Source organism: Bombus pascuorum, chromosome 1, assembly GCF_905332965.1.
Source record: "Bombus pascuorum chromosome 1, iyBomPasc1.1, whole genome shotgun sequence".
Classification (NCBI taxonomy): Eukaryota; Metazoa; Arthropoda; class Insecta; order Hymenoptera; family Apidae; genus Bombus; species Bombus pascuorum.
The window spans coordinates 14,224,543-14,237,940 of NC_083488.1; the positions used below are offsets into that span (position 1 = coordinate 14,224,543).

General features: G+C 32.9%; 1 protein-coding gene across 3 annotated transcripts in view; it reads left to right on the top strand.

The window, feature by feature from the left end:
• LOC132905662 (elongation of very long chain fatty acids protein AAEL008004-like) overlaps window positions 1–13,398 on the top strand; it is a 51,717-nt gene that overhangs the window by 23,464 nt on the left and 14,855 nt on the right. The window contains exon 1 of one of the 3 annotated variants that reach the window (XM_060957205.1): window positions 12,229–12,516. The exons of the other annotated variants lie outside the window; for them this stretch is intronic. The gene's annotated coding sequence lies outside the window, so the exon portion shown is untranslated. Of the gene's footprint in view, window positions 1–12,228; window positions 12,517–13,398 lie in introns of those variants that run through there. 3 annotated transcript variants of the gene reach the window in all.

The following is a 13,398-nucleotide window of genomic DNA, read 5'->3' on the forward strand; positions in this document are numbered from 1 at the left end:
GTTAAATCGTGAGTCGAAATTTTAAGGAACTGACCGTTTGAAGATTAGGGGGCTGTTATCTTACGTAATCGCATAAACCGTGTCACGGACGCAGATGTAGCGACATTAACGGCTAGATGAATTTTATTCGTATACACACGGTGAACTTTGTTCACTGGAAACCTGTTCCAACTTTTGACTCTTCTGTTAGCGATCAACAACCATGAAATCTCTGTTTTGTCAATCCATTTAGAAGAATATTTTTTCTATACGGTTAGTTAAGAAAATAATGTCGTAAGAAGCAGGATGTCGTGACAAAGTACATGATGGACCAGTTATAAGCGGAATCCACGAAACCATTAACAGCAGATTTCCAAGGTCGAATCGTAACCTTCGTGGTGAATCATACCTTTCTCCTTGTTTCAACTTCCCTGTCTCTGTCTAAATATATTAAGTTTCATCACCATCCTCTTTCCAGAAAATTGCATCATTTCTCATATGTTCTCTTTGTCTATTTCTTTGGAGTTTCTGAGATAAAGAGAAAGAAGTCTACATGATGAATTTTTGTAAACAGATAAGTAGTTATTAACTTTTTGTCCGCGAACTTCTCAAGTCTCTACCACTTGTCTAATGTAAATATCGATGACGCTTGATTGAAATCTGCGAATTGTACTTTGATCGTGTAGCTCGATCGGTTTCGTTTCTTCAGTTTCTAACTGTAACATTATCATGTTGCAACTAAATAAATGACGTGGTGAATACCAGTTACATATCTGGTATTCATATGACTCATACTGCACTTTTCCTTATTGAAATTCCCAATACATACATACAATAGATGTATGTACATGCGAATTGCACAGGTTTACGTGTTTCGAATTTATAGTTAATGTATTTATAATATGTCGTTAACAACAAGTTGTTAATATGTTCCAAAATGTTAATTCATTTTTTGGCTCAGTGTATGTAGCGCGAAAACAATTGTTTTTACTGTAGCAGTTTCGATTATTCTTTATCTACATACATAGTGAATAACTCAATTCAATAAAAATATATATATATATAAAAATTGTTTTATATATATGTATATATATGTCGAAGATCAAAGGACACCGGACCCCCCTTTGGAATTCTTTGGAAAATTCCCAATACTGTAGCCTTTACAAATTAACCCAAACATAATTGTTCGAGACTTGAGATAATGAGCTTGGGCTTGAGGCGACAACTAGTCGCCGAACGTAGCCGCGGTCATGGGATCAACGTTTTACCTAACAGAGGTATAGAATTGCATAGCTCTCCCTAAAAAGTATTGGTTGTACGGACACCTAACAGTAAACATTCCAACGGTCTTTGCCCCGTGGCTCGCCACACACAGACCCTATTCTTCGAACAAGATGATTGCCAGATCTTGATGCATCATCAATGGTATATGTTCAGCTGGCCTGAAAACCTGCTATAAATCTTAGGATTTAGTTAACTAAGATCCTTCAAATTGACAAATAGTCTTTATCCTAACAGTCCGTAAATCTGTCACCTACTACGGGAAGATATGGCAGATCTGCTTTCCTCACGTACGACGCTTCCCGCTAGCAACTTTCTCTCAAGGGCGGCTAGCATCCTTTTCTAACCACCAACATAGAAATTAAACAATTAACAGCAACGTCCATTTCCCTCACTTTCTGAACTAGGGTTGTCCTAGACGAATCTGATGATCTCGTGCCCTGAAACAGACCCTATCATAGTTTTCCTTTGCAGCATCACCGTGACGGAGAGCACATTCTCATGCGATTTCGCCAGCGGATACTTCACGTTTTTAACCACGAGTCCCATTTTGGAAAAAAGTATATTCGTTATCCCGTTGACCACGGATTCGTTATCGAATCTAAGACCATTGTCATTATCGTCTAATCACCGCAGTTACTTGTTGATTCTGTAATACTCACACTTGTGCTAATCAATATTACCTCGATTGTGTAACTACGATGGCCAATTCCAGTGAAGATCCATTACACGCCCCTACCCTTAATCATAACATTAACCCGACATATATATAATTAATTATACATTAAATATACAATAAATATAAATAATATAATTTGTATATGTATAATACGCAATAAAATTTATTAAGCTGTTTACATATCTTAGTATTTGCTGTATTTGCTTATCCAACCAATTGTTCTTTAGTTTTCTTCAGAAACAAATCGTCAGTTCTACGTCACCTGCTTTTATGTTCACAGGAAGTACATGGCACAATTAGGGAACAAAATAAGGCTAGTACGATTACATAATCATAAAAGGTTCACGTTTTTATTTATGTACAAACGACGAGGTTAACGCACATAGATGCTTATCATTGTAATTTTGTATCATCCGTGAAATATTGCAACTACATAAACAGAGTACATGAAACTATTAGTTTCATAGTTGTACCTTAACTGAATAATAGAACGATGTGAATTAATCAGGTGGAGTACATAGGCCACGATTTCATGTCATTTACGTTAGGTATGAGATGATATATATTGAAATTTTATAATCGATATACGTATTCGATACAAAATATAAGTTCTACAAAATAATACCCAATTAATATACAATAATCAGTTGTTAGATAATATGAAGTTCAGCAACAATTACGAACATTAGCGATGAGACGGAAATGATACTTAATTAATAAATTAATTAATAATATATCTAATAATAAATAAATAAATAAGTAAATAAATAAATAAATAAATAAATAGACAAATAGATAGATAAGTAGATAGATAAATAGATGAATAAATAAACAGATAAATGAATAAATAGATAGATAGATAAATAAATAAATAGATAAATAAATAGATAGATAAATAAATAGATAAGTAGATAGATAAGTAGATAGATAAACAGATGAATAAATAGATAAATAAATAAATAAATAAAGAGATAAATAAATAAAGAGATAAATAAATAAATAGATAAATAAATAAATAGATAAATAAATAAATAGATAAATAAAACAAATACATTAAATAAAAAATTAATTAACTAATTAAATTTTCAAGAACCTGATATTTGCACGATTTTTTAATTTTACTTGTATTCGTTTCGATGCTACTTAAAATCAACCCACTACATGGCGCAACTATTTTATGCTATATTCCTAATCGTATATACCTCAGAAAATTGAACATCATTCATGTCGTTCTGTTTTTTGTTACTTCATACTGCTATACGTACTTAAAAAATTAAGCAATATTCAAAACATCAAGCAACATAATATTGTGAAAGGAGCGCTTTATATACGAGCCAGCGATATTACATATCTTATGCATACGTTAAAGTTACCAGACGTTCTTGAAAGAGACACACTACTCATCACAATGCCAACAAGTAAACAATTTTTTCGAGCTACCATTCATTTAACTTTCATCTCAACGTGTTTACAGTGTCATACGACATAAAACACGAAGAATCACAGTTCAAAGTTACATCTAGACAATTAGACATCTAGAAAATTTCAATAACCATGTCAGTAAAGAATTTACCGGATTTCCTAAAGGAAATTTTCATTTTCAAAGTTCCAATAAGCGAAAAAAAGGTAAAATTTTTTGATAATAACACGTAAGTATGTTTATTAGAATGTCGACCTTCATATCGATACTAATACACAAGTGTGAACATTAGAGTATCGATCTTCACATCGAAAGGAAAATCTCATTGAGCCATCGTTTGATCGTTTATACTTAAAACTAGACGTATTAATTTAAAAAATTATGCAAATCTGCACGATTTCCAGGCTACTTACGTTCGCATTAAAATAGGAGTTGCGAGGAGATTTCCACGATCTGATGTATCATTTTCACTCGATGTTCAGTTTACGACGCGCAGGAGTTTCTGAAGCACGTTTCGTGACCTGTCGCAAATTAAAATCTACCTATATCATACCTTTAAAGTCAAGATTTGCTCAGAATATTTTTAAAAATATGTAGAACATTCGATACTGAAATTTGCGAGCTCTTTTGCGTGTCTTTTGTTTTTGGGGGATACCTAACGCGGAATATAGTGACTTGTATTCCGGTTAAGGATCAAGGTCAAGTTTCTTGCAGCAGTTCTGTTGCTTCTTTTTCACGGTGATTACATATACGACACTGTAACTTGAACCAACTGTTTAAACGGGTTCGTGATCTAGTCGTTGATTATGTAACTGCGTAGTTGTTGACCAAACCCGTTTAAAGAATCTTAGATATATTATAAAAAATGATAAAGTTTCTAAAAACAAGTCGGTTCCTTATCCTTTCTTTGTATTTTTTATGATAGGTAAGATCTAATAAATTTTTCATTATTTTATCAGCCAAGAAAATTTTTTCTTTTGTTTGTTACATTAGGAAATTAGATTAATAATCATCCTTTCGTTAATAACTTGTTCTCCTGTTACTGCATTTGAATTTAAGTGGGCTATAACTAATCATAAAATCCATGGTAGAAAGACTAATCTGGCGTATGACTGTTTGTTTTAGGTGGAAAAGACACAGTGACAGTTAAAAATTAATTTCATTATTTTTCTATCCAGCGTAATGTATAAAGTCATATGCTAACTACGTATATTTTTCCTCCTCATAGTTTTTTGTACATAATGTTTCACTTATTTGTTGCGTCGTTATGTAGATATATACCCTCTGTTATCATTGAATATTATAATTAACACTAGAGCTATCAGTCTGAAACACGAATCTAAATATTTCCTTTTATCTGAATATTTCTAAATGTTTTCAGTAATTATAAAAGAGGACAGTCTGGAAACCATCGTTCTAACGGATTTGATCGTTGTAACATTAAAGAAACATTTCTAAATATCGATATTTTGTTAGCGATTTTCTTCTATTACACATCGACTGCGCCGTTATTTCTATTGTATAATTTAATAATAAATTCATATTTTATCGCAGCTAATCGAAGGCGTAGAGATTTACATATTTATAAAATTTATTAAAAAAGAATTGCTTCGTCCTTCCATTACTCACTTTATTTGTAAAACGTAGACAGTTTGCAGTTTTTGCATGATTTCAACATTCTTCTGTTATTTTTCGACGAGAGAATACAATCGAGATTTAAGTCGACGCACATGTCGCCAATTTAAAACTCGTAACACGACTGGACGTGATGGAAATCCGTACGTGTTCTAGAGAGATGGCAGACGATCGGTCACGATTAGATTTATGACTTGATTACGTCGACTTTGGAAGATTTCTGATCTTCGTATTGTGTCTTCTTTGAAAATAGCGTGTCGCTGTAGAGTACCTACATAGAATCTTCCCATTGATTTATTATGTAAAAAGTCACGGTATGTATTTATTCATTGTTTATCACGCTGAAGATTCAGGTTTGTTTTTCCTCAATTAATTAATATTATGTGTGATGACATTTATAAGAAACAAATTGCCTTTTTTCTCAATCGTAACTTGACACGTTGCATAATTAATAAGGAAAATGGAAGATTTTATAAAATGATATCCATAAAATAGCGTTGCAACAAAAAACTTAAAAAGGGATACAGCAAACAGTAGCGTAAAATATAATATAATGATGAAAAATAAATGGCGCGCATAATGTAGGTCTTCGTGGATTGTAAGGGAGTTGTTTGATAAAAATTGTCAAAAAAATACTCTTCTTCCTAATAAAACTTCAGCATTTTGTATCTATATTTTTGTTTTGTATCATCAGAACTTTTTAAGAAAGGAAAATAATTTTAATGGTAACTAAATTGAACACTTTAAAAGCGTGTCAACAATCGACAAGTCTCAAGCAAAACTGATTTTACTGTAAGTTTTAAAATCGAGCGCCTGTCAAACTGCAACTCTCTCGCGTCCGGAGATGCAATGTGTGGAAATGAACATGTCGCCGCGCACTTATCCCATTTCGATAAGAAACCTGTTTTCTAGAAACAGCAGAGAGAAAGAGAGAGAGAGAAAGAAATACCGTGATCAATTTGTAAATTGGGACATATTTTATAGTCGCAGTAGATAGAAATCGCGTACCGTCCAAAGACTTTACTGTACAATTTATCTAATTACGAGTCAATTGGAGATTAGTCACTTTTTCATGTTGACGAGTAAAGAAGGAAATATATTACAGATTATAAAAAATCGGCTACTATCTGTAATATTACTAATGTAAAATATACTTATGAAATACTTGTAATATACTTATGGAAAATATATAACCATAACATATTCATAAAATAAAATATTATTTTATGAAGAGTGTTAATACACTATACTTTTTCTAAAGTTTGTAAACGCTACCTGTATTATTTATATTACATTTCACAGTGTTCTTTTCATCGTTTAAAAGAAACGTATAAGAAAGACTCGTATATAATTGTATGTTAACGAGTTTCTATGAGAAACTTAGAGTTAATAATTCTTCAATAGTTACATGATAAAACAAGTTGTCATTTTAACTTTGATTATCCCTCTTCTTCATAATAGTTATTCCAGAACAATCTGTCAATATTGTTTCTTGATTTTTTACGTTACTAGGTAAATATTACATCATATGGATATTTTTCGAGGAAATAGCTGAAATAAATATCAATTTCGTGAAGCAATTTCTTTCTTTGGAGAGAATCTGCTGCAATTGTATGTCACAATACAAATAAATGCAAATGTGTATGTAATGACAATGATAAATTGTACACAGTGGAATAATAGCAAAACAAGCGCTCCTTAGCGTAACTTGTTTCCATGTACTTTTGATATTTTTTGTGCCGTGTTATTGTATCGGATGAAAAATGAGTCTGGAGAAATCTGCAGACCATATCGTTAAGTAATTATCATTTGAATAGACAAAGCGATAGTTGCATCAAATGTATGGAAGAAATACTTCGGTTAATTCAGAAAATTGCATAGATTTGAATAACACTTCTCTGTTTATTTTTCGCAATAATGTAATTGCTTTTCGTTTTCTCTTTTTTCATTATATTATGTTTTTGTGTTAGTTATTCTTTCAGTTCGTTTTTGTAAATCGTCTTTTTTTTATTCCAGTTCTTACGCAATTTGCTTTGATTATGCACAATTCATACGTTTAGGTTTAAGCATACATTATCTGTTGTGTTAAAAATATCCATATATGAAGTATAACCGAATGAAATGAAATGCAAAACTCTCCACAAATATCACCAAGAATATAAACTAGCGCTTATTTGGTTTCCTATATGTATCCATACAAACACATAAAGTATAATCACTTGATTCGATGCAATAATAAGCCCCAGTAACATATGGAAATATTCATAAGATTAAAAGTTAACGACTCTATTGAAAAGGCATCGATCGTTTGTATAAAAGTGTCTGGTTTCTGAGAATCTCCAAGGTTTGTTAGCATTTACGCTATTATAATGGTAAATCGGAAACTATGTTTAAAACTGCATACCATCTATAAGATACAATCATGATTTATCGCGATTTACGTATACTTTCCGCAAAACTGACATTTTGACATTTTCAGCAGTTACACATCGCGGATGTTTCATGGATCTGCAAGTTGCACTCAGATGTCGCTATTAAGGACATTTTTATTCAATTCGTATTGATTTCCTCCTCATTTAAATATTTGTTATAAAGTTAAAAACTTATTATACATTTTAAACATTATCCTGGGCTATTGCCGAATATTTACAAATTAACATGCTTCTTGAAAGTAGCATTCGTCTAACGAATCAATATGTGCGGTTTATATCTCTTCTCGTTAGTTGTAGAAACATTTAAGTGGTCTTTTAATTATTTAAAACATTTCATATAAAATTTTCCATCAATCGTCGTTGTTGTGATTTGCATTGAATATTCTCTGTGTGAATTTCACAATATGCAAATTTGTCCAAGACCTCTATTTTTGGAAATTACCGATTTTACATCATAAAACGATGACTTCGCCTGTTCTGTTATATCTGTTATATCTGTTCTGACAGCAATTTCCAAGTCCGTAAACTAAAATATTGGATACTTATTTCGATCGAGCGGGTGAATTTCGTAAAATCTATCTGAAATTTGTCAACTCTCAATTTATTTCTTTTTAAAATGCTATCGAGTCTATAAAAATATTTTCATAAGATTAATCCCATAGTCAACTTAGATGATTCGAATGATTCGATCATTTCAATTGCGAACTACGCTAATTTCTACTGCAAATTATATCACATTTCTATTTCTAACTTATATTTCTACTTACATCTTGCAAGGGAAATTAGGCAAATGTTAAAATAGTCAGATATTAAAAAATTCCTCTACCGTACTATCAGAACCGAAATTAATATCTGCTTTTTAATTTTAATAATTTTATTTACATGTATCTAAAAGAATTTTAAGGCAATTACAAAAAGAAATTTGTCCTATTCTGCATTCATTATAGTATACTTTGACACTATTTTTTTTTTTTTTTTTTTTTTGGTCGTTTCCAAACTTTTCAAGCAAATGTATTAATTTAATTATTGAAAACTATCCTATTTATAACTTCCAATTATTTTTCTAAAAACCATTTTTTTTAAAACTATTTTAACATCCGGATACACGATTGTGAATCACATGTTATAACAACATGTGAACATGTGAACCACAAATCAAAGCAAGTAACGGAGACAAGAGTGCTACGTAACAGAACCGCGTCTTCGGTTCATCTTTCGACACTCGGTGCTCCTTTCTACGAGATTACTAATATTAATTGAAGACAGCGCGCAGGCGCGCGCTCGTATTTGCAATAGTTGCCGGCTCGACGCAACGGCCGATTGCAAAATCGAATGGGGAGCCGATCATCGGAGGCAGCTGCAAATCTCTTGCTAAATACAGTCGGTCGCTTTGCCTCTTTCCTCTCCGTTGGCTCGTTTTTTTCCAGCTTCGCCATTCTGTATTTCGACGGACTCGACGAAAATTCGACGACTCGACGACTCGACGAAATTGCAACATGCGTTACGAACCGTCGTGCCGCGTCGCAGAAAATGACTAAGAAGCTTGCTTTGAACGTGCACGATTGCACGCGTGACTGATTGCCCGCGCCGATTTTCTTCTAAAAGTCCATCTTGGCCAATCTCGATATACGACGTACGCGACTTCACCGCGCAATTGTTCATCCGCTTAACGATGCGTGAGGGTATTAACATTTTCTCTTCGTTTGAAATATCACATTCGCTACTTTAGACTCTAGGCAATATATTTAAGGAGAAAGATTTAGGACACCTTGGTGTCTTGTTTAGTTTGTACCATTTATGACCATATATGTTCTTATTGATTAATAGCTATCGGCTGTTTTGCAATGTGGGCAATGCGCGATTGAAAAATCAAGCATGAGGAAAGATTTGGAATTAATAATTACGAAGTAGTTATGGCAATCGTATCTTCTTTGTAATTGAAAAATTAAGAGTTTTTATTAAGGAAATTCGGTTGATCTATGTTGTTATCGATGCCTGTCTCTTTCGAGATATATTCTTGTTAATGATAGTTTAATCTGTAGAATTTTCTAAAAATTAGTGCAGGTGAAAACTGCTTGTCTTTTTAGAACCAATTTATGGCATCATTGATGCGCCCATCATTCATGATACGCCATTATTAATGACCTTTTATTTGCAAAATTTTGTTGTAAATTGCCGAGAACTGATGGAGATGATGAAAATTCTTCTTTTATTCCTTTTTAGAATTTAGTTAATCGTATGAGTCTCAGAGATCACTGAAAAAACAGGGTCGAAAAATTCCGAATAGCGCGATAGCGTTTGTCTTAATCGATTGCGAAAAGAAACAAGCGGCACAATAGCGCTCGTCATATTTGTTACTTTATGAAATACATCTATATTATTATATAAGCGTACTATTAGTTTATAAATATTTCAAGATTTATTCAATAAAATTTATTGAGAATATAATAATGAAATACAAATTACTGTCAGTCATCCGTAGCATTCAAATGTACTGGAACTTTTCGACGCAAAATGTGAACAGCGCGATCGCGCTGCTTGGGACTCAAATGGTTAAGTTATGTCGTTATTGGTATCTACATTATGCATGTATACTTTTGTTATTGTGTTCTTGGTTGTCCAAAATTGATAAAAGTGAGAAGTGATAGAGATTATCATATCCTTGTGCTTGTTTATCAACAACATTATGTTATTATTTAATCTAGGCTGCCAGAAACACAGATTTCTAAGTATTGATAAAAGGAACGAGAACAGATGATTTTTTTTAACTTTCCTCCGTTAATACCACAATCGTTTCATCGTTATATCAGGGAAGATAGAAACGATTTGACACTTTTATCGTAGAATATTTCATGTGATCGCGATGATCCATATTCGATGCTCACGTAGCATGAAAGCGCATAAATATCGGTAAAAGTAAAGCGGCCTGCCTTTCGATTGGTCTAAAAGCATTAACGTTTGAAAAAGGAAACGGTTCTATTTCGAAATCGCGTTTTTCTATACAGTTTTTCTATTTCGTGAGCACGCATGGAAAAGTAAAAGTGGAAGTGCAACACCTCGATGACCGTTCAGTTTGACGAGTAGATTTTAATTTTCAATTGAAAATATTGTTGTAGTTTCAATGAATTCTGTCTACTAATGCCAACGTAATGATCTATGAAATTAATAATAAGTTTATACCACGAATAATTGAGTCACACTAATCAACAAATTAATCGTTTGCTTTCTTAAAAAAATTAAACACTATTCAGATATTCTGATACTCAAATTATGAATTTTTTTGAAAATGGAATTGATCAGCTTCTGAGCGGTTAAATTATCGATGCTTAGGTAATTTTTGTCACTACTGTCAGTAATTTCTTCCTACTTTTTGGTTCCCTTTTCATTTTTTGTTTTTACTTTTTGTCATGTAAATTTCATCAGGAATGATAGAGCATTCGAAATATTTATGTTTTACGATTTTTCTGTTGGCTTTAATGAAGCATTCGTGGATGTCTTTCTGTCGTCCTTTCTCTTGAGCACTTGCACATCGATCAAGGTTCGAAAAGGACACAAACGTCAAAAGTACGATGTATAAACAACGCTTTTCTCAGGTTTCATTTTGTGAAAATAACAATCCTTCGTGCCACTCAATCGCTTTGAGTGTTTGTATAATCGTTTCCAAACGATTTCAATCGTCTCGCGTAATCATTTTCCTGTGATTTCCATGTTATTGAAGAAACGTAGAGAGATTGTAAGTGTTTGTTGTGTAAGTGTAAGTGAGTGTTGAGATGTCAGAGTACTTAGAGTCGTACAAAAGTAGTCAATATAGTCGGTGATGACAGTCAAACAATTATGAAACAAATCGTATTGACAAGATGCCTGGTCCAAGATGTTTGATGGATCATTTATATCAAGGTCGCAACTTTCATTACTGAAAGATAGAAAAAGCTGTCTCTTAATGTGAAAATTGAGTAATCATATGGACCAAAATTGATCGACCTTGATCTAATAATCTTGATCTTGATCGACCTAAAACATCTGCATTTACATATATCTATTCACACTCCATATCAGGAAATTCTATGCAATAGCAAACATAATTGTCCGATAAAAACAGAACAAGTAATCTTTGTTAGATGAGTAGCGAATTTTTTCGTTTAGTTATTTCACAAGATCTGTTGTGTAAGTATCTTTTTTACTTACATTCTCAACCAGTAACGAATGATGCCGCCTAATAGGTTTTTAATTACAATATTCATCTATCGGATTTATTCGTTTATTCGTGTTTGGAATTGATTTTTTCGAAATTTGAGTTCTATTACACTTATTTCATCCACGAATATATCACAATACTGAACCTTAAAAATAAATTCGGAATCAGCCAAATAAACGTTCATTGTTTCCCCTTGTTTTATAGACAGGTATGCACCTCTTTCATGTTATTTGAAACATCCAATTCAAATTGCTAAATCATTCACTGTCTTCCATTCAATTTTACCACTTGAGATTACTTCAAATTACTTTCAGAAATTAATTCAACGTTAATTCTGAGTTTTTCGTCTTTATGAACAGGAAGAAGCCAAGACGCCACGACTTATTCTAATGGCTTCTTGTAATCAACACTGTATCTCTTGCGTTGTAGCAGGATTGAATCCTTAACGAAAGAGCACAAAAGTCACCACAAAATTTGTACGAAAAAACAATTTGCTCCTCCAATTCGTCTGTATACAGGTTTATCGTTTGATACCCCCCTTCTGGCAGCTTTTCCTACTCCCAAGTTGGTAGAAAGTAGCGGCAGCGTTGTACGATCGAATCGGCCCTCTCAGTCCATCAGGAACGTCGGATCACGCGAGATCGAGGGTCGTCGCGGTATCCCCTAATCCACAAACGTGCATACATCAATCCGACGTGCGCCGATCTGCGTTGTAATTTTTCCAGGCTGCTATAATCAATCGTTCGTTTGCGACAACCGGGTGGTGCTTAAAGTTTGAAAGGAAAACCAATTCTGGGTACACTCCCTCTAAGTTGGTCGTAAATAAATACGTAGATAGATGGTGGTGCTGTGACGTGAATCGTCATACGATTGCCCGTGAACTAATTCATTTTCGGTAAGAGGATGTACATTTGGAATCTTTTTTGTGCTTAAGACTTTCTACTCTATTAATCATATTTTAAACGTCGAAGATCACGATAGTAATTTCTTTGTTTATATTCCAAAGTTTTGAATAATTCTAAAATTTTGCTTATATGTAAAAGTCTTGATTAGAGTTCTAAAGAGGATGAAAGCTTCATACTTTTGAGGGAAGGGGGGAAGCGTGCAATCTTTGTAATTACGTATTCTCAAAAAAAAAAAAAGAAAAAATGGAAAGTTGTATTATAGGTGTCACACCTGCTTTGGTAGTATAATCGTTAGCTTCATTTTAGCTAGATTAGATCTTTATGGTTTTGATAAGTATGGAATAAAATTGCAAAAGGAAACATTAGAAATGAACGATCAATGATCAATCGGTGATATCCTGATTTCCACGGCAGAAATGTCCTTGGGAGGTTCTCTCAATTTACGTTTACTTGTTACCCTACTGTAATTCCTCAACCGGTCTTTCTCCCTGTCATGATTGCATTTGACGTGGTTTCCTGCGATGTTGCCGACCGGTTTTCTGTACGTTTCATCGGTCACTTATCTTCGTAATCCCGTTACTAAGAAATTGATATTAGCCAGCATATGATGCCAGTGAGAACGAAATTTTAGAATGAGCTCAGACATTGAGTTCTTTCGCCATCGTTCCTTGCAAACATTAAAACACACTTGTCCTTTATACATTTTTGATTTCTTATCGATTTTTTAAATTCTTTTTTTTATCCTCAAATAGTAAATCTTCAAATTTCATCTATAAGATTTAATTTAAAAAATCTTATTCCATATTCGTAAAAATTCAAAATGTAATATTTTAAATTATTTAATCTACATTGCGATTTCACTTAGCTCTAGT